Source organism: Mauremys mutica, chromosome 1 (genome assembly GCF_020497125.1).
Source record: "Mauremys mutica isolate MM-2020 ecotype Southern chromosome 1, ASM2049712v1, whole genome shotgun sequence".
In the NCBI taxonomy this organism is placed as follows: Eukaryota; Metazoa; Chordata; order Testudines; family Geoemydidae; genus Mauremys; species Mauremys mutica.
The window spans coordinates 267,873,733-267,895,000 of NC_059072.1; the positions used below are offsets into that span (position 1 = coordinate 267,873,733).

Below are 21,268 nucleotides of genomic sequence, written 5' to 3' on the forward strand. Positions count from 1 at the left end.
TGGTTGTCTGCACATGCTCTTTGCAGCCTCCATCCCCTGGAATCTCTGCAGCACATAAGCTGCCAGTATAGAAAGAAAGCAGAGTAGGTAATACTGCCTTCTGTGGAGTTATTCCAGAACAGAGGCACATGCTCTGTGCTTCCTCTGCTTCTGTTTTTCCAGACCCAGATACAAGTAAGAATTCCACAAATTACGAACGACAGTAATACACCTTTACCCCGATATAATGCTGTCCTCGGGAGCCAAAAATCTTACCGCGTTATAGGTGAAACCGCATTATATCAAACTTGCTTTGATCTGCTGGAATGCACAGTCCTGCCCCCCCCCGCCCCGGAGCACTGCTTTACTGTGTTATATCCAAATTCGTGTTATATTGGGTCGTGTTATATTGGGGTAGAGGTGTATAACTTATTTTAGGGAGTTCTCTATTGTAGTTGCAGGTTTTCTTCTAGTTGTTTGTTTTATTTATATATAATATAAAAGAGGGTTTCTGAGCCAGGTAGTTCTCATGTAAAAGGGTGATGATTGGTTTTATAAGTCCGGTGAGTTATGTGTCTGTTGAGATGAGTTCCTGTCTGCATCCTGTAGAACTTGCCCATTCCGGTATTGCCCTGGCCTCTTCTTTTGTCATTCAGTGTTGAACGCATTCTAAAACAATATGCATTTCCTCACCTTTTGGGGGCAAAGCCAGACTTTAAGGCACCTGCTCCCCTACATGGTGTAAACTTTGCTTGTGCCAATCAGAAACGAACACAAACAGGTTTTGGGCCCCGTCCCCTATGACACTTCTATGATGTCATAGTGGGTACTTTATGGCCTGCCTGCCATGTGCAGGCAGGGAGAGGAGAAAGAAAAACTAATCCTGTGTATGCCCGTGTATCCTGTGTATGCCCGTAACTGAGCCTGATCACCTCGAAGCCTCTCTCTCAGCTCACGTGTTTCAAACAGAGCTTCTACGTTTGCCGGTCGTTATGCGTTGGTTTGTATTTGTAAGTATCAGTTATTACTAAATGCTGCATCTTTGTTTATAAATATTGTTAGTAGATATTTTAGTCATTGTGTGTTTTAAGTTTCATTAACTCTATTAGCTAATCATACGCTGCTCCCTTACCCCTTGTAATTATCCCCAATAAAACTTTTAAATTGATTAAGTTTAGTGTGTGTGTGTGTGTCTGCAGTTTGCATCGTGACCCACACTCTCCTTGCATCCCTTACCAATATAGTCTGTTGCCACGTGCAGCCTGGTAAATAACAGGCCTGCATTTTTCTTTCGCCCCTGCGAGTCCGTGGCAATCCACATGGCGTCACGAACAGGATGCAAGGGAGTTGGGCCATGCCCGTGGCATGCTGCAGACCGCGCAGATTATGAAACTGAACAGTTCCAACATTTGCAGTTTCACCTTTTTACTAGCCAAAATTCGACTAATCCAAAAATAGAATGGATCTGTTCCCTTGGCTCGGGCAAAACTCTAAAAGGCTATACTGTGCCATTAACCCTGGCAGATACTCTGAGGATGTTTCCACCGTCCTGTTTAGCATGATATGTAAGGCCCTTGATCTGTGCTCTGCCCTCCACGGGAGCACAATGTTTGCAGCTAAACAGGCAGCCCCAGGCTCTCCTAAAGATGATAATGAGGAGAAGACAGAAAAGGTAGAGCCCATCACTCCCCCCCCCCAAGTCCCTCTCAGAAAATTTTGCCACCCTCATATGAAGCTCCTAAAACTCCTCTGTATCCAGCTCTGCCAACAGCCCCAGAGTTTACTGAATCTAAAACTGTAGTAGAAGCTTTGCCTATTGCAATAACTAACCTCGATGGAGTTCATCTTTCTTGGCTCAGGTCTCGCTACCTTCCTAGGTTGCTCTCCCCCCCCCCCCTTTCCTCCCTCCGCCTCTCCTCACTTTGGCTCTCTCTTTTTATTTTAAAAATTAAAAGCTATAGTTTTTACAGAAACCTCCAAAAAATAAAGCAATTGAAAACAGAACAAAACAAAAAACAAAAAGAAAAGAAGGTAAAAACTTTAAATACGGTAAATTAATTATTTTAACCCTTCAGGAATGCAACAGCTGGAATTATTCCTAACTTTCTTGAAGATATGGTTGCCAAGCAACAGAAGTGCACTCTTTGCTTCTTATTCTAACCACTAACTAATATTTGTAACATGGGCTTTTCTTATTTCCATATAGCAGAGTTTTAAAATAATGTTAAATATAAAGTAATGCAAAATTCCTTGTTACCGAATTAATACAATACATTTGGCAAATACTAATATATTTTTATCAAATTTATGCTACAAGTTTTAAATAAGGTAATAATTTGTTTATTCAAATGTTTAACCCTTTTACTTTTTATTTTTGGTTGTGTTATTTTGTATAAATATGAATAGAATTTTGGCGCCATTTGTTTTTAATTGTAAGTTTGTCCTGTATGTCGTGTGTGTGTTGTGTCTATGTTGTGTGTGTCACGTGACTATTTTTATTTCAAGAAATTATTTTTATTTTGTTGCAACAAAAGTCAAGTTTATACCCTTTTAAAATATATATATATATATATATATATATATATATATATATATATATATATAATAAGATGTGGTACCACACTATTTTAAAATCATGGTTGGGGTATAATCATAGTATATTAACACCAATTTTTTGTGCAAAGTTCAAAAAGGTTTCAGTTACAAATATATGTACATATATTTCTGCCTCAACAAATAATGCAATTGCAAACAAAGAAATTCTCTTTTATCAATCACAGTTTTGTTTTTTAAGTTTTTTTTTTAATTTGTTATTCAAAAAAAAATGTAAGGGGAAACCTCAACATTAAGGTAAAGATAATATTAACAAATGTCAATTTCTTGTTTGGGCTTTTTATAAACTTGTTTGCACTTTTAATTATAGTTATAAGAATGTCATAACCAAAATGTTTTAAAATAACAATTTATGCATAAAGCTAACCAAACACTTTCAACAGGTTTCCACCTTTGGCTCCCAAACATAACAAAAAAGCATCATAAAAGTATACCCTCAAATACCCTCAAAGAATTTGCATGTATCTGTATTTAAAATTTATTTTGGTTTAATTTTATAGTTGGTTTGTATTTGTTATACTGCTCTCCCTCACATCTTTGCCCACTGCTCTCCCTCACAACATCTTTGCCCACAGATCCCTTAGGAGAGGGTGGACTACAAACTTGGTTTGCCGCCTACTGGGTGCAGGAGGTCAGCGGAAACCAGTCCCTGTCAGCGCTGAGTCCAGAAGATTGTCTTGTTTGCTCCACTCAGTTCTCACCTAAATATCCATTACCCTTTCAATTTGTACCAACAGTTTATAATTTTTCTTCATTTAATATATCTAGTGTAAATTGTTCTTCCCCCTATGTGCAGTGGGCTGCTTTTACTGTTTGTAATAATTGTTCTTCACAATTTAATTCTTATGTGTTTCCAGTTCTTAATGCTTCAGGTCGAAGTGATCATAGCTTTCCTTTAATTGAAAGTATTAAAGTTCCAGCATCTCATTGTTGGGTTTTTGTTGGTAATAGTTTAACCCCAGCCCCTACTTGGGTTGGTACTTATTCTAATTGTTCTATGTGGAGTTTCTCTTATGCTAATACCTCCCTAACTTAACCCACTCTTTTTGGACTCGTTTGCAAACAGCAGCTTCCTTCCTCGCCTCCTCTATTGTTAGTTTTAACCCTGTTGGTTATATGATGTTACATGATCAAGTGCTGTTTCAATCCCTTGCTATTGAAATGCTTGCTAATACTACAGGCAAGGGCCTCTTCTTAATTAATCAGCAGTAAATACATTAATGATTCAATATTTGTTACAATCTTCCTCATTTTGTACTAAATTTGCTGAAGTATATCCCAACTTTGCTGATAAATGCTGCGTTTCTTTGCCTTCTATTTCTCCTAATTTGTCCTCAATTGTTAAAGACCTGCAAACGTTGAGCTCTACTGTCAGAGAGTCACGAGAGTCCTTCCAGTTTTGGTCATGGCTCAATTGGCTTGGCCTTGCGCCCTACAAATCCTATTTCCAATCCCTGTTTGTGTCCCTTCTGGTTGGGCTTGCTCGTCTCTGTCTCGGATGTGCCTTCATTAAAGCCTGCATTCACAAGTTTGTTGCCTCGGCCTATATCGCTTCCACCCCCTCGTAGGTGGGGATGAGGAGTCGGACTCGGAAATTTAGGTTTTCGGCCTAACTATTTCGGCCAGGGCACGGGGGCATGTTGAGATGAGTTCCTGTCTGCATCCTGTAGAACTTGCCCATTCCGGTATTGCCCTGGCCTCTTCTTTTGTCATTCAGTGTTGAACGCATTCTAAAACAATATGCATTTCCTCACCTTTTGGGGGCAAAGCCAGACTTTAAGGCACCTGCTCCCCTACATGGTGTAAACTTTGCTTGTGCCAATCAGAAACGAACACAAACAGGTTTTGGGCCCCGTCCCCTATGACACTTCTATGATGTCATAGTGGGTACTTTATAGCCTGCCTGCCATGTGCAGGCAGGGAGAGGAGAAACACAGGATTAGTTTTTCTATGCCCGTGTATCCTGTGTATGCCCGTAACCGAGCCTGATCACCTCGAAGCCTCTCTCTCAGCTCACGTGTTTCAAACAGAGCTTCTACGTTTGCCGGTCGTTATGCGTTGGTTTGTATTTGTAAGTATCAGTTATTACTAAATGCTGCATCTTTGTTTATAAATATTGTTAGTAGATATTTTAGTCATTGTGTGTTTTAAGTTTCATTAACTCTATTAGCTAATCATACGCTGCTCCCTTACCCCTTGTAATTATCCCCAATAAAACTTTTAAATTGATTAAGTTTAGTGTGTGTGTGTGTGTGTGTGTGTGTGTGTGTCTGCAGTTTGCATCGTGACCCACACTCTCCTTGCATCCCTTACCAATATAGTCTGTTGCCACGTGCAGCCTGGTAAATAACAGGCCTGCATTTTTCTTTCGCCCCTGCGAGTCCGTGGCAATCCAGTGTCTACATGTGTGTTTATTCTAAGCCTAGGAGCGTCAGGTAGGAGAAGGTTCCAAGCTGAGTGGGGTGGATCCTAGTTGTGAAAAGATTTGTTAGGAAGAGAGGGATTCTCAGGTTGGTGGGATATGTGTGCAAAGAGGAGAGGTTTAATCTAGGGATGTAAAATGTTAACCAGTTAACCGTAAGCATTAGTCTTACCAGTTAACCCACCTTAATCATGAACCCCTGGGCTGGCTGGCTGGCCAGCCCCAGTGGCCCCACACGGGCCGGAGTGGCCCCAGGCGTGCCGCCCTGCCCCAGCCCCAGCTGGTAAACTGTTTAAATGAAATATTTTTAACCATTTTAAATGTTTAACTTTTTAAATGGTATTTACATCCCTCCTTTGATCAGATAGGGGTTGGGTTGGAGGGAGCTAAGGGGACTTGGGGAGGTTCTGAGCTGGGATGGGGATTGATTGGGTTGTCTGCAAAGGTGAATGGAGTCAATTGGTGAAGGGGGTATAGTTGAATTGGGGGCATGGGGTAGGTAGATAGTAGTGTGGAAGGTAGGGAGGTTAGGGTATAGGTAGCTTGATGTGGCCGATGCTAAGACTAGGAGAGAACAGTAAAGGGCTGCACAGAAGGAGAAGTAATATTGTCCCTTCTTCCAATATCAGTGTCCCATTTCTGACAACAGCATCACCCCTCTTTTGACTGGTAGCATATATCAGGGCCTTGCATGCCAGCTTCCCAGTGGAGGTGAAGTCTGGGCTTATTGTAAGTGTAATTTGTTTTCTTTATACACATCTGAACGGTCAAACAGCATGCAGTCCCTTCTTTGAGGAATTTTAGCCCTCAACCAATGCCTGGTTCCCCGGTTGAAACTCTGCCTCAAGAATTGGTTCTAATCAGAGACCAAGGCAGACAGCAAACTCTCCTGCTGCTGCTCCTTCTCCATCCAGAACCTTGTATAACCAAAAAACAACAGCCAACACCACAAACATTTCTTCCAGAATGATAAACTTTCTTCTTTGTTCAGACAAAGAACTTGAAGACTGTGTAATAGTGCTACCTAGTGATGCCTGTCATAACAATTCTCAAATTGTTCCATCGTTTTGACATGGGTGACATGATAAACATCTGAAAATAAAGTATAAGTCTCAAACAGAAAAAAAAATAATTATAAAGGTTTAACTATTTACATGTTTACAGTGTTCTTTCTTTCAGGACTTCCCAAGTCACCATTCCCTTTAAAAGCTTTTGTGCTCTTTCTTGTGCCAGTACTGTCCCCAATTGATAAGCAATAGCATTTATGTCTAATATGAAAGGATTTCTGAAAAATGGATAGGCTAAAACAGGAGTGGCCACACGTGATTTTTTTTAACTCTCTGTAAATGCCAAATCATACTCTAGTAGCCACACAAATTGTCTCACTCAACCCAACCAGCAGTCCTGCAATATTTGCAAATCCACAAATGAAATGTCTATCGTATGAACAGATTGCTACAAAGCACTGCGTATCTGTGAGTATCTGGGGAGTAGGCCAGTTCAGTAATATACTTTCCTGGCATTTATCATGCATGAACCACAATAAAATCCAGATCATATTGTGACAGGATCCCCGGGATACAACCTGGAACTGGGGTACTGCTGTGCCCCCTTACCTCTCCAGCTTGGGCTATCTCTCACAATGCTTTGCTAGTGATAAGCAAACCCTTCCGGGTGCTATCACTCAGTACAACAGCATGTGGAGCCTCACACCTACCTAAATTGCATGAATGCTCCCTGAGCCACTCACGAATCAAACAGAGACACCAGCAAGTCTCCCAAGCCCCCAGCCTTGCACCCCAGAACAGTACAGTCTTGCCCTGATCAGAAGCCAGACCAGTGTAAATTCATTACCCAGTCTGCCTTTGTAAACTGAGCTGATATTTCCCAAGCACTTCAACCAATACACCGTTTTAGCTAAAATATAAAACAGCTTTAAGTACAGAAAGATGGATTTTAAGTGAGTATAAGTGATAGGCACAAAATGTCAGAAATAGTTAACAAATTAAATAAAAAGTAAGCGCACAGTCTAAATACTGAACCTTATTAGATCAAGCAGTATTTGGATCAAGCAGTTTTTCTCACCCCACAGGATGTTGCAGGTAGGTTACAGTCCTTAATACACAGGCTTTCCCTTTAAGCCTGGGACCAGTCTCCTCCGTTCAAATCTGTGTCTTCTCAGAGTTCTTGTTGCTTCTAGCATAGGTGGGGGAGGAGAAAAGTGCCCTCGTGATGCCACTATCCCTTACTTTATACTCTTAGTCCATGTCCCTGGAAAGAAACTAACCCAGTGCTTCTCTCAAAGAATTGTAAATCACTTGTTTACAACTCCCCCAATGATTAATGTTTGGTGAACACCCGCCTGTGTGTGGATCACCTCCTTTGTGGTCACTGGAGAGCTAGCAGTGGATGACTTCCAAATTTACAACGTATTTCAATAACAACCATACAGCAAATCTCATAACTTCATACACACTAACGATACACATATTTTGACAGAACAATAGATTTCAGCAGATCATGACCTTTTGTATGATATCTTACATGGCATGCTGTCATGAATAGTTGTCATGAATAGTTAGTTAAGGGTTAAGTTTCCACCTGTAAAGGGTTAACACATAGTACCTGGTGAACACCTGACCTGAGGACCAATCAGGGAAGAGAATTTAAAATTCCTAGGAGGGAACTTTTTATCTCTGTTCTTGTGTGTGTTGTTCTTAGCCGTTTGGAGTTACAAGGGTCCAGATGTTTTAATCAAGTCTTCTACAAGTTTCCACCTTTCTGAACTAATTTCTTCTAGTCAAGATAGTGAGTATTAGAAAGGTACTTTGTGTCCTCATCTAATAATCCTATGTTTGCAATTCTGTGTGGTTGTTATTGATTATTCCTAATTCTGCCTGTATTGTTTGTACTGAGAAGGAGAGAGGATTCTCTCCAGAACTTAGCAAGGTTATACCCTATGAGTGTCCAGCTTGGACTCATAGAGATTCTGTATTTTCTTGTTTTTCTTTTAATAAATTCTTTCTATAGAGATTTGATTAAATCCCTTCTACTGTGGATACAGGGGGAGGGAGCTAAGAAACTCTCTCTCGGTGGTGAGACAAGCTTATCTCCGGCAGAGAGGGGAGGGGGGAGGCTTCTCCCTCTGTGAGTTGATCTGTGTTTCCCCAGGGAACGTCTTTGGAAAGAGGAAGGGGGGAAAACAGGGGTGTCTCGGCCCACGTGAATTGACCGAGTGGTGGCAGCAAAAAGGGGACCTACCCTAGGATTTTAGGGTGGGGGGATACATGCGGGTCCCCACATTGGAACCCAACAGCTCCAAGTGGGGGTGAGACCTATGACACATGCTTTGTATGAAATATCACAGCCATATATTAATGATTAAATATGGAGGTTACAGGGTGCCACACATATATTAGCTCATTCACTATCTCAGCTATTCAGACCTCTTGCTCCAGTTCTAGAGGTCCAATTTTAAGACCCAAGTTTTCTCATTTAGTATGGGTGTGTGTTCCCTAGTCACTGTCTCCATTTGAGACCAAATAAGTTCAGTTCTGGATCATTTTTCCCTTGAACATTTTTAATGTAACTGGTGTAATAACTGTTAAATTTGAGTCACTGTTTACAATTCTTCTTCACTTCAGAGTCACTAGCATACATTCAATAGCCATGTCTCCATTATAGCTTTTCATCTGCCCAGATCTAAACAAAAGCTGGGGGGGGGGGCTATTCCTTGTACCTATAAGCATTGCCCTTTCAGCCTGATATCACTGATTTTTCCAAAACTGGGTGAACTTTTATAGGTAATTGTGATGCTTTGTTCTGGCTTGGCTTGAATTTATAACACACCTTCTTTTTGTGTTTGAGTTCTGCATGTGCCTCAGCTATTTATTCCATTTTAGTTCAAGAGCAATAATAACTCACAATTTCTCTCCTTTTAAACTCCTGTTTTAAGTTATTTGTATACTTATGGACAGATTCTACAAACCCTTATTCAGTTAAGGGAACTACGCATATGAATAAATGCTACACATCATAAGTAAGGGTTTCAGACTCCTCAGAGTTTTTCTATATAATTCAGATAAGTAAACCAAAACCACATAAATCCCCTTAGGAGGTCTTTTGCACTGGGTGTCAGCTTTTTAGTGATATTATGTTTATGGAACAGATTCACAGAATGTGTGCACATCCTTCATGAAACAAAATTACCAAATGGTCACAAAAATCAAGCTATTTGCCAATGTCCTAATTGTTAGCATGAGGAGTTAATCACAAAAATCCAGGGACATATGATCAGCCATTCTGCACCAGCATCATGGAGTACCAAGATAATTTTGTCTCTATCTGTCATAAAGTTTGTGTTTGGTAATACTTAATTTCCCTACTCAGATTATTGTTATATTTCAAAATCTCTAAAACAATCAAAAGTTCAACCAGATTTACCTAAAAGTTGGAGAGTGAGAAAAGGATCCAATTTTAATTATGGAGTGATGGAAGTTGTAGTAGAGAGAGAGAGAGAGCCTGGAGCACTGGGCCTGGTGCAAGACCTAAGGTCTGAACCAGAGACTCTGAATCAAAGTCAAGATGTATTAAAGCAGATGCTTACAGGTTCACGCTTTGATACATGAACTTGGCAATGGTACTGCTGCTAGGGCTGCTAAAACACTGGCAAGTCCTAAGAAGTACTAGGCACTGGATATTCATGCAAACACATTCCAGGCTAACACAGGTACACCTCAACCTAGCACAAGATGGTTTGACATAAGTGATTAATAGGGTTACTTTTTCAGAGACATCAGGAGCAAGGTACAAAGAGGTTACAAACAGATGTCACGTAACACATAAGGTGGCATGTAAATTGTTTGTTTCACCCCATAAATATCGAGGTACCACCTCTTGATTCTTTGTACTGGTTTAGGGAACAACTTTACATTGAATGTGCTGGTACCATTGTCATGACCATACATGCAGCATACCTTTGCAGTGTAGGGAATGCTGATAACATGCTTTGTAGACAATAAACCTGGACGAGCCTTTTTGCTGCCGAACTGAGCCTGTGGTCTTTCTGGGCAGTACTACTGAGGTCTGCTGAACTAGCTATCTGCATAGGGCAGGGACAGTATATGGAGAGAAAACACACACGCACACATGCCAACTGACAACAGAAGACACAGTTCAGGCAGGTCTGGATTAACATGGGGACTTTAGGGGCTACAGCTCAGGGCCTCAGGCTAAGGGGGGCCCTGCAAAAATAAATCCATAATTACATACAATGAAAAAATATATATATAAAATGTACGATCTATGGTTTGGGGTAGAACAAATCTATTTTACAAACATATATCTTATTAAAACAACTTCCTGATTATAATTATCAAGGGATAAAATCCAATCACATGCCATTTCTTATAGCTTGGATCTGTGCGCCTGTGCAGGGGTTTTATAAAAATGTCAGATGATAGTCCACCTAGAAAATATGACAGCGGAGCTCAAAAGAGGAAAGTGCAGAAGTTAAAAATGATTTGTGAGGAATAGTTGTAAGCCTATCAACTTTGGTATTTTGTTTATTTCAGTAAACCACCAACAAATGCACCAGATATTAGTGATTTGGAAAATAAGTCAACGAGCATCACAAATCCGCACAAGGGAATGATAGCAGCCACAGACAGTCCAGACACAGTCAGTGAGCCACTTTTGGATGAGACTGAAATAGCTGCATGTGATGAAGGTAAAAATGCAGATAACTTTGACCCATATAACACTGATGCAGCATGCTGGGGCCTAGTAAATGAAACGGTCCAATCTTATTAGATCACAAAAGGGCCAACGCTATGTCAAAGCAAACATTTTGATTTTTCAGCATCTGAAAAACAATACAAACATCAAAAACAGTATTTATCGAAAACCCTCTTCACACGTACTCTTCAAAATGGGGAATCTGTACCTCGTGAGTGGCTTCTGTGTTCTCCATCGACAGGGCCTGTTTTGGTTTTTTTTGCTTTGTGTGTGATTGTTTGGAGATTTGTCCTCTCATACAAGGGCATTTAGTGGTTGTGGCTTTAATGACTGGAAACATGATGCAGTTTGTATTGTTGAGCACAAGAGCAACACTTGTCACAGAAATGCAATGCTTACCTGGATTTATCGGACACAAGCCAAAGGGCAAATTGACTCAGAACTGAAAAAAACCAGTTTGAAACTGACTTGCTTATTGGAAAGAGGTCCTCAGATCGGCTGTTGCAGTTAAGTTTCTGGCAGAGCGAGAGCTTTCTTTCAGAGGAGATATTGAAACTGTTGGATCCCCCAACAACGGAAATTACTTGGGCACCTTGGAATTATTGAATCAGTTTGATCCTTTTTTTAAATGAACATATTAAAAAATATGGGAACACTGGTAAAGGAAAGCCTTCATACCTTTCTTCAATGATTTGTGAGGAATTTATAACTTTAATGGGACAAAGGGTGCTTTCAGAAATAAACGGTCAGTTGCAGATTGCAAAGTACTTTTCCATTATTGTAGATTCCACTCCTGACATCCCACATAGATCAACTTATGTTCATTGTCCACTGTGTGTTGCAAGAGGGGCAGATTCAAGAGTGTTTTCTTAAATTTCTTGCAATAACGAGTCATACTGGAGAATCACTTTTGTAATTCAGTTTTGCAGAAGATGGACATTGACATAGCAAAAAGTTCTGCAATCATGAATTCGGGAGATAAACCCTTTAGTAGAGTGGTTACTTTGCATAGCTCACACTCTCAATTTCGTTGGAGTTATGAGCGTAAACTGCTGCTTGGAGGCAAACATGTTTTTTTTCCTTTGTTTAGTCACTTTTTAATTTCTTCTTGAAATCAGCCACTCACTGGCAAATTGTTACGGCAGGATTAGAGCCAAATGACAATAAGTGAATCGAGACGCTGAAAGCTCTTTCAGATACAACATGGTATGTACATGACCGGGCTACAAAAGCACTAGGGCTGAATTATGAAAATATTCAGGAATCTCTCTCTGAAAACCAGCCAATGATCCAAATCAGAACTCAAATACACATAACGATGCTCGATCACTGTTCATGAAAATGGGCAAGATGGAAATTGCTTTTCTTTTCAACCTCTGGAACAGTTCTGCAGAGATTTCAAGCAACAAGCACTGCACTTCAGGCTGTTGACCTTGACTTGCCTAATGCTGTAAAGTTAGTGGTCTCTTTACATGATTTTGTGGCTGGTCTATAAGTTCAGTTTGACAGCTTTGAAACTACCACTAAACAAATGACACCTTGAGTTTCTCAACAGTATAAATTGGAAAAGCACTGTGAACTGAAGCATAAAAAAACAACAGGACGAGTCTGGGGAGCCGGACTGTAAGTTGTCAGGCCAAGAGAAATTTTGTGTGGAGGTTTTCAATGTTATTGATAAACTTGTTGTAGAGTTGCATCGCAAGTATGAAGCAAAAGAAGAGGTATGCGGCTACTTCGGATTTATGAACAATCTTCATCTATTTTCTGTATCGGAACTATATAATTCAGCTCTTAAACTACAAAACAAATATATTACTGACTTACAAGAGGATTTTGCATATAAACTAGTTCAATTTAGGGAGTTCACAAAAAACGAGGAAAACAAAATGGCAAAGACACTACTTCACGTTTTAAGACAACTGAATCTGCAGTCTGTGTTTCCCAATGTACACATTCCTTACGGATTTTTTTTGACACTGCCAGTTACTAACGCTGGAGGGGAACAATCGTTTGCAAAACTGGCGTTAATAAAAAACAAGCTGAGGTCAAGCATGGATCAGATGAGACTGAATAATTTGACGCTAATATCAACAGTGTATGACTTGCTTCGTCAGCTGCATTTCAGTGACATCATCAAGGATTTCTCAGCCCTGAAGACCAGAAAGAAACTAATATAATAGCTCTTCTAAGGTAAGAAGTAGGTTATTTTGAATTAACTTAACTATATTCTACATGTTTTAAGACTGAAATGTAACCACAGAACAGCTTTATATTAATTAAAAGGCAAGTTTAGTATAGCATTAATAGCCTCAATGCCATAATTGTGATAATTTTGTTTTAAATTAGGAAAAAAGACTTGTATACAGGGGCCACACAAAATCTAATAGCCCTGGGCCCACAAGAGAGTTAATCCAGCCCTGAGTTCAGGTTGCAACTGAGGGTAGCTCCACATCTGTGGTGGCGTGTAAAGACACTGCATGTCCATCTAGCACAGGTATAAGTAGCAGTGTAGATGATGAGGCACTGTTTAGATGAGTAAAGTAAAGACATGCCAGAACCATGGGTTTCTACATGCCCAAGCAGTGTCTCCCACTTCTAAGCTGCTATTTTTAGCTGTGTTGTGTCTCGTTGCTTCCTCCCCCCGCTGGAGCCTTTCCCTGCTGCAGTGAAAGACTCTGGGAACAGGGAGTTGCAGGAGCCTTTCCTGGCTGCAGGCTCTGGTGGAGGGAGGCACTGGGGAAAGCAGTTCCCCCCTGCCAGAGGTTTTCTCCGCTGCCTCCCTTGCCAGCATCTTTCACTGCAGCGTGTAACTACGTGTACCCTACATGCTGTCACAAGTGTAGACAAGGCCTGACTTTTAACTATAAACTCAATTCTGGCCTCACCTACAAAATTCCCACACAAAAATCACTGGCCTCAAAATGGTCAGGTTAGAGCTGATGCTGCGGTAGAATTTTCTACCAAATTTAATCAAAGAGCTGGTGAATTATGACACCCTGTAACAGGATATACTAGCTCTTTAAGACAGGCCTCTGCCTCCAGCACTTCCTGGTTCCTGATTTCAACTCCGTACTGGAGCATGCAGAGTACTGTAATCTGCAGAAGAGCTCAGAATGTAGGTGACCACAGAAAAGTGTGGCAGAAAAATACCTGCAGTATATACATAGCGTTTATCTTTTATAAAGGGGAAAGGAATAGGATCTGTTGGTCTTGAATCTGAAGGGAAGCACAGTCACTGAAACCCAGACAGAAGGAAGGGAAATTTTGGGAACAATGATACAGATGGATTTACTATGGATAATCTGTGAATCAAGGAGACTTGGGAAGAAGTTTGGTTTATTTGGATGTTTGTTTGGATTTTGCCACCAGGTCTTAGCAAAAAGTGAGGGAAGTGGAATGAACCCTTAGCCTGACAGAATTGGGGCTTGACTATACTGTTCTTGTCAATGTAGACAGTTTGTACCATAGGCACCTTGAGGCAAGGAGGTTTAGTTTGGCTGGAGAGGTAAACAGATAACCTTCAAAGAATATGTAAATCCTTTATGTCCAAAAGGGAAATACTGGAACTGGAAAGATGCTGGATAGAGGTGAAGGAAATGGCCTGGGACAAGGAAGTAAAGAGGACAGGATCTTAGACTGTGTGCCCACTTCCTTTTTCTCTCAACAAAGGGTAGGTGAGAGCTATCTTTCAACAACATTGTGTCAAAGTGGGAGCTTCCTACATGCCCTAAAACTAAAACAGTTAGTTCCAAGAGTCTTCTGTTTTGTTTTCTGCAAAGTAGAAAAAATATTAGAAATAAGACAACATGTACAACTTAGTTTATTGGACTCCCCTACTTGAGATCTACAACTCAGCCACATGTGCATCATTTCTAGAGCATGTTGCAATTTGCTGGATGTGCCCTAGAACTGATTCTGAACTCTAACTGCATATGCAGTGGAACCTCAGAGTTACTAACACCTCAGGAATGGAGGTTGTTCGTAACTCTGAAAAGATCGTATCTCTGAACAAAACATTATGGTTGTACTTTCAAAAGTTTACAACTGAACATTGACTTAATACTGCTTTGAAACTTTACTATGCAGAAGAAAAATCCTGCTTTTAACCATCTTAATTTAAATGAAAAATGCACAGAAACAGTTTCTTTACCTTGTTAAATCTCTTTTTAAAACTTTTTTTCTGGTTTTTTTAGCAGTTTGTTTAACACAACACTGTACTATATTTGCTTTTTTTATTTGTCGATGATGATGATTGCTTAATTCCTGTTCCAAAATGAGCTGTATAGTTGACTGCTCAGCTTGTAACTGATGTTTGTAACTCTGAGGTTCTACTGTACTTGTTTTATAGTCAATTTCACTTTCAGGTTCAATGTTTGACAGACAGCAATGTTTGACAGACAGACAGCAGCAACCAAACTCTGATGACAGAGATACCACTATCTATCACATAGATATATGAGACGCTCCTCAGCGAATTACATTAACGTCATTTTGTAATAACATTTGCATTTCCCCCAGAGGTTTATCCACATTATTATATTCTAAAGATAGTGTGTTTCTGTAAGTCTAATTATCTGCAATATGTGGATTCTCAATTATATGCAATCACTTAAATACACAGGTGCAAAGCTACAAATAAATGCATATTTGAATGCTACATCTCACGTTGATACAGGGCACTACACTGTTCTTTTATTTAAATGTGAACTTACTCTGTTTGTTTGTTTTATGTTGTGTTTAAAACAAGGAAATGCAAAATGCAAAAAATCCTGCAAATGCAATATGCACAAATCAGGAATTGCAAAATTATAATTACCATAATGACAATGATTCTGCCAAATTTCATGTATATATCAAGGCAGATATTTTATAACATAGACTAATACATCATACTACCATGTATATGTGTGAATAGGATGAGCTATGTGAATCATAACTCAATTTCCTTACCTTTTTGTGAGCTTAATTTTCAGAATATTCCTTTAACATATTTTTGCACTGGATAGTGTGTGTGTCTTTCCCTATTTGGATTGAACTTAAGGGACCTTCTTAATGGTTTAATAATAGACGGAAATATGAGACTGGAGCAATAAATCCATTTTCATTACATGTGTAATAGCTCATGGCTGCACTTTCTTGCTCTTTCTTTCATGTGTAGCTGTTATTTTTTAACATTGATTTTTAAAGCTGTCTCCATTATGGATTATAATTAGCAGTGTGTAAAACATAAAAAAATTAAAATTATATATAGCTAGATTAATTGAAAAGGATAGAAATTAATATATTTGCATTATTGAAAAATACTTATAAGTTGACCTTAATTATACTCAGTATAAATAAAGGCCCATTCATCCAATGATAGTCCCTGCAATAAGTATTTTATTTCAAATTCAGAAAATGTGCCCAACAATTTTTAGGAGGAAATATTTAACTCATAAAGGCCTTTCTTACTTGATCAGTTGCGAATAATATTACTACAATGAGAATTTGATGGAAGAAGGCCTGAGTAAAGGCTGAGTAAAGCTGTTATGATAGATCATGTTTCAGTAGATCATATCCTATTTCACGTGATGCAAAATGTGGTTTGTTTTGTTATATGAGTTACACAAAGTCTTGGTTACAACAAAGGATAATTCTGAGTCATATTGTTAAAGCTACAATATAGTTGTAAAAGGAATTCCTGATTGAAACCTTTGGACATCAGTAAAGTATAGTCTATATACAGAGTTGTACCAATTTAACTAAAGGTGTGATTTTACACCAATTTAGTTAAACCAGCACAATTTTGTGAGTAGACACTCTTATGTCAGTTTAAACCTGGCATATATTGGTTTTTCTTATGTCAGTACATGTGCAGATACATGATGAACCAATATAACCAGTTTTAAACTGATATAACGGAGTCCACACATAAAAGTTGCACTGGTTTAACTAAACCAATTTAAGTTAAGCTGGTGCAATTTCTAAGTGTAGACAAGTTCTTATTGGGATTGGAGATGGAATTATACTTTATCAGTCTCTCTGCTTTTAGCCTTTGCACATGGCATGAGAGAGCCACTTAGAAAATTGGGAACAGAATGATATTACAATAATACTGAAAAGAAAAATCAAGTTTATTTGAAGATGTAAAGTGTCCCTCATTTTTATTTTCAAAGGTTGTGTGATCATGATCCTACAGTCCTCCCTCTGTTTTGTAAGATGTAGGTAATTCTGTATGCAACATAAGAGATGGGAAATTTGTTATAACAAAACCAACAAGACTTAGATTTCTTATTACTGTATTTGCTATAGTTTTGAGGCGTCTCTATAAGGCTGTTATACTAATTACTTGAGGGATCTTCTTGTTTTTGAATAATAACTATATACTGTATTCTGAGTGAATGGATTTTTGTTGGCAATTTGTCGTGGATAGAGTAGATCTGCTGCTGCAGGTATTGTTTGAGCACCTGGTTGACATGTTCTGATTGACCATCTACCTGGGAGGCAGGGGGGTGATGGGCCATGGATGCACGGTGCTGGATATCCAGCAGGTAGTACACCTCCTTCCAGAACCTGGATATGACCTGTGAGACACAGTCTCTAGCAAGATAGTTAGGAAGGCCGTTGAGGCAGAAGATGTGAAAAGAGAAGGCGGGTGGTAGTTTTCACACTCAGGAGATTTGTGCCTGGTATAAAATGGGACATTTTGGTGAGTGGCCTTCAGATTTGGGTAGTTCCACTATAAAGTCGAGAGCTATTGCAACCAGTTCTGGAAAAGAGTCTTGGATGGCATTTGGAGGCCACAAGGTCTGCTCAGAAGTGGGTTTTTTTTCTAGCACAGTTGCCGCAGGATTGGACATCATCCCACATTTGTGGCCACCAGAATAAGTGTGCCACAGCATGCAAAGTCTTGAATTGTCCAAAGTGACAATATGTCATGATGTATGCACAGAACCTCTTCTTAGAGGAGCATTGGGGACATGTAGGTGGCTGTTGACATAAAGGTGGTCACTGACCCAGAAACAGTGCTGTAAGGTAGTACTTGGGAGACCCTCCTTGGATGAGGTTACTAGTTTAAAAAAAAATTGGAAGGGCTGCTGGACATATGCTAAGAAAGTTTAGGGCTACAGATCCATAAATGAAATGATGTGGTTTTAATACGTCAGGTGGCGATTCTTCAGGGTTTAGCGGGTTCTATATAATATTCCCCTTTCCATGAATGGTGTTGCTGTACTTGTTGCATAGATGGTATGTGAGTGTGAAATTGAATCTTAAAAAGACTATGGCCCAGTATAACTGACCCTGGTTTAGTGCCTTTAGGGTGAGGGTTGCTAGGGGTAGGACACTTGGAGCTAGGGTTAGGGTTTCTTTGGTTAGGGCACTTGGAGCTAGCGTTACGGTTCCTAGGGGTAGGGCTTCCCGCCCTACGGTTAGGGTTGGTATGGGTAGGGCTTCCCTCCGTAGGGTTACGGTTGCTATGGGTATGGCACTTGGAGCTAGGGTTACGGTTCCTATGCGTAAGGCTTCCCGCCCTAGGGTTAGGGTTCCTATGGGTAGGGAACTTGCAGCTAGGGTTAGGGTTCCTATGGGTAGGGCTTCCCGCCCTAGGATTAGGGTTCCTATGGGTAGGGCCCTTGGAGCTAGGGTTAGGGTTCCTATGGGTAGGGCCCTTGGAGCTAGGATTAGAGTTCCTATGGGTAGGGCTTCCCGCCCTAGGGTTAGGGTTCCTATGGGTAGGGCACTTGGAGCTAGGGTTAGGGTTCCTATGGGTAGGGCCCTTGGAGCTAGGGTTAGGGTTCCTATGGGTAGGGCTTCCCGCCCTAGGGTTAGGGTTCCTATGGGTAGGGCCCTTGGAGCTTGGGTTAGGGTTCCTATGGGTAGGGCACTTAGAGTTTGGGTTAGGGTTCCTTGGGTAGGGCACTTGGAGCTAGGGTTAGGCTTCCTATGGGTAAGGCTTCCAGCACTAGGGTTAGGCTTCCTATGGGCAGGGCACTTGGAGCTAGGGTTAGGGTTCCTATGGGTAGGGCACTTGGAGCTAGGGTTAGGGTTCCTATGGGTAGGGCCCTTGGAGCTAGGGTTAGGGTTCCTATTAGTAGGGCTTCCCGCCCTAGGGTTAGGGTTGCTATGGGTAGGGCACTTGGAGCTTGGGTTAGGGTTCCTATGGGTAGGGCACTTGGAGCTAGGGTTAGGGTTCCTATGGGTAGGGCACTTGGCGCTAGGGTTAGGGTGCCTATGGGTAGGGCACGTGGAGCTAGGGTTAGGGTGCCTATGAGTAGGGCCCTTGGAGCTAGGTTTAGGGTTCCTATGGGTAGAGCCCTTGGACCTAGGGTTAGGGTTCCTATGGGTAGGGCTTCCCTCCCTAGGGTTGGGTTCCTATGGGTAGGGCACTTGGAGCAAGGGTTAGGGTTCCTATGGGTAGGGCACTTGGAGCTAGGGTTAGGGTTCCTATGGGTAGGGCACTTGGATTTAGGGTTAGGGTTCCTATCGGTAGGGCTTCCCGCCCTAGTTTTAGGGTTCCTATGGGTAGGGCCCTTGGAGCTAGGGTTAGGGTGCCTATGGGTACGGCACTTGGAGCAAGGGTTAGGGTTCCTATGGGTAGGGCTTCCCGCCCTAGGGTTAGGGTTTCTATGGGTAGGGTCCTTGGAGCTAGGGTTAGGGTTCGTATGGGTAGGGATTCCCGCCCTAGGGTTAGGGTTCCTATGGGTAGGGCCCTTGGAGCTAGGGTTAGGGTTCCTATGGGTAGGGCTTCCTGCCCTAGGGTTAGGGTTCCTACGGGCAGGGCCCTTGGAGCTAGGGTTAGGGTTTCTATGGGTAGGGCTTCCCGCCCTAGAGGTAGGGTTCCTATGGGTAGGGCCCTTGGATTCAGGGTTAGGGTTCCTATGCGTAGGGCTTCCCGCCCTAGGGTTACGGTTACTATGGGTAGGGCACTTGGAGCTAGGGTTAGGTTTCCTATAGGTAGGGCTTACCGACATAGAGTTAGGGTTGCTATGTGTAAGGCACTTGGAGCTAGGGTTAGGGTTCCTATGGGTAGGGCACTTGAAGCTAGGGTTAGGGTTCCTATGGGTAGGGCACTTAGAGCTAGGGTTAGGATTCCTACGGGTAGGGCACTTGGAGCTTGGGTTAGGGTTCCTATAGGTAGGGCTTCCCGCCCTAGGTTTAGGCTTCCTATGGGTAGGGCACTTAGAGCTAGGGTTAGGGTTCCTATGGGTAGGGCCCTTGGAGCTAGGGTTAGGGTTCCTATGGGTAGGGCTTCCCACCCTTTGCTTTAGGTTTCCTATGGGTAGGGCAGTTGGAGCTAGTGTTATGGTTCCTATGGGTAGGGCTTCCCGCCCTAGGGTTAGGGTTCCTATGGGTAGGGCACTTAGAGCTAGGGTTAGGGTTCCTATGGGTAGGGCCCTTGGAGCTAGGTTTAGGATTCCTATAGGTAGGGCACTTGGAGCTAGGGTTAAGGTTCCTATGGGTAGGGCCCTTGGAGCTAGGGTTAGCGTTCCTATGGGTATGGCACTTGGATATAGGGTTAGGGTTCCTATGGGTAGGGCTTCCCGCCCTAGGGTTAGGGTTCCTATGGGTAGGGCTTCCCACCCTAGGTTTAGGTTTCCTATGGGTAGGGCACTTGGAGCTAGTGTTATGGTTCCTATGGGTAGGGCTTCCCGCCCTAGGGTTAGGGTTCCTATGGGTAGGGCACTTAGAGCTAGGGTTAGGGTTCCTATGGGTAGGGCCCTTGGAGCAAGGGTTAGGGTTCCTATGGGTAGGGCACTTGGAGCTAGGGTTAGGGTTCCTATGGGTAGGGCACTTGGAGCTAGGGTTAGGGTGCCTATGAGTAGGGACCTTGGAGCTAGGGTTAGGGTTCCTATGGGTAGGGCTTCTCTCCCTAGGGTTAGGGTTCCTATGGGTAGGGCCCTTGGAGCTAGGGTTAGGGTTCCTATGGGTAGGGCACTTGGAGCTTGGGTTAGGGTTCCTATGGGTAGGGCACTTGGAACTAGGCTTAGGGTTCCTATGGGTAGGGCCCTTTAAGCTAGGGTTAGGGTTCCTATGGGAAGGGCTTCCCGCCCTAGGGTTAGGGTTCCTATGCGTAGGGCACTTGGAGCTAGGGTTAGGGTTCCTATGGGTAGGGCCCTTGGAGCTAGGGTTAGGGTTCCTATGGGTAGGGCCCTTGGAGCTAGGGTTATGGTTCCTATGGGTAGGACTTCCCACCCTAGGGTTAGGGTTCCTATTGGTAGGGCCCCTGGAGCTAGGGTTAGGGTTCCTATGGGTAGGGCTTCCCGCCCTAGGCTTAGGGTTCCTATGGGTAGGGCCCTTGGAGCTAGGGTTAGGGTTCCTATGGGTAGGGCCCTTGGAGCTAGGTTTAGGGTTCCTATGGGTAGGGCTTCCCGCCCTAGGGTTAGGGTTCCTATGGGTAGGGCACTTGGGCTTGGGTTAGGGTTCCTATAGGTAGGGCTTCCAGCCCTAGGGTTAGGTTTCCTATGGGTAGGGCACTTGGAGATAGGGTTAGGGTTCCTATAGGTAGGGCACTTGGAGCTAGGGTTAGGGTTCCTATGG

At 42.0% G+C, this 21,268-nt stretch overlaps 1 long non-coding RNA gene across 1 annotated transcript; it reads left to right on the forward strand.

The window, feature by feature from the left end:
* The first annotated feature begins 929 nt into the window (after positions 1-929).
* On the forward strand, positions 930-14,643 carry LOC123349764. Its single transcript, XR_006573634.1, has 3 exons — positions 930-989; positions 10,588-12,940; positions 14,304-14,643. It is a non-coding gene; the product is annotated as an uncharacterized LOC123349764 (long non-coding RNA).
* Positions 14,644-21,268: the final 6,625 nt, after the last annotated feature.